This window comes from Mandrillus leucophaeus, unplaced genomic scaffold (assembly GCF_000951045.1).
Source record: "Mandrillus leucophaeus isolate KB7577 unplaced genomic scaffold, Mleu.le_1.0 Scaffold190, whole genome shotgun sequence".
Lineage (NCBI taxonomy): Eukaryota > Metazoa > Chordata > Mammalia > Primates > Cercopithecidae > Mandrillus > Mandrillus leucophaeus.
In genome coordinates, this window is record NW_012101921.1 from 2331646 (window position 1) to 2332925 (window position 1280).

Genomic DNA, 1280 nt, shown 5'->3' on the forward strand with positions numbered 1-1280 from the left:
AGCCCCACTCCCAGTACATTTCAGTGGGAGACCTCTGCGTGCATCCATGGAGACGCAATGGGGCGGGGAAGGAACTGTGGGAGTGCACGTTCCAAATCCTGTGTCTCCACGTGTGGATCAGCAGCACTTCGCTTTCTTGTCAGAGACCTCGCTGTTACAGAGCGAGACCTGCTGAGAAGTGAGGGGCTGAGGGAACCCCTCCACCTCCTCCCTTCTGCAGCACCCTGCGCCCCTCCCAGCAACAGCGGTCACTTGGCAGTGGGGCTGCTGCGAGCTCAGAGCCGCTGTCACCCTGCATGTGTCCGCTCAGCTCGGTCTTATGCTGTATAGTTACTAAATATGTACAGGAGGGCCATGGCATCTTTCTGAGTGGATTTTTCTTAAGAAATGTGCCAGTGTTTATGAGGTTCATGGTATTTCCCTGTCCTTGCCGTTACCGTCACTCAGCTTTTTCTCCATAGGCTTCATACTTTTTTTTTTTTCTTGAAATGGGGGAATCTGCTGTTTGCCCCTGGCATTCCTATATGTGACCCTCCCTCCTACTCCTCCAAGGAACAGAGTTGCCTGAGGTTCTGACAAAAGATAAGCCTGTAAACTCATCATCTGTGTTTTGTAGTTGGAGAGAAGCTGGTGTTCTGCCCAGCTCTGCTTGGTCCCAGACAGCTCCAGCAAGAGCAGGTGTTAAAAGTGGCAAGCATGTGTATCACTGTGATGAGCCGTTTGCTTACTGCCCTGTTCCCTTGCAGCCACACCAGCTGATGAAGAACTGCTGCCAGGTGGGTCCTTCAGCAGGCCACAAATGACCTAGTTTCATTTTAAGCAGACAGACTCTGTTTGGCCCAGGGGCGTGGAGTGAGAGAACTGTGTTTGTGGGTATGAGTCTGTATGGCCAACCCCATGACCCCACCCCTCCAGCCCAACATCCTGTGAGCACATGTGACCTGGGCCCCAGGGACCTGTCTGTTCCTCTGGCTTGGGCTCTTGGCGTTTCCCACCTGCCCTCGGTACCAGCCCTTGGTGGCATCACAGTTGGCCACTCAGCTGCTCTGTGCTGGCAACTGCAAGGATAGGAACAGCTCAGCGCCCGATGAGCTCCCTGGGCAGATGTGAGGCTGGCAACTCCCCTGCCCTCTGTTTGCAGGCATAGGCCATGGGGCACAGGGTCACAGTCCCATGAAAGACAACTGGAGTCTGACCTCCCAGCCATCTATGGGGTGACTGGGAGACAGCTGGATAGCAGGTATGAGAGGCCCAGATAGCCAAGTTGTTGCAAGACAGAG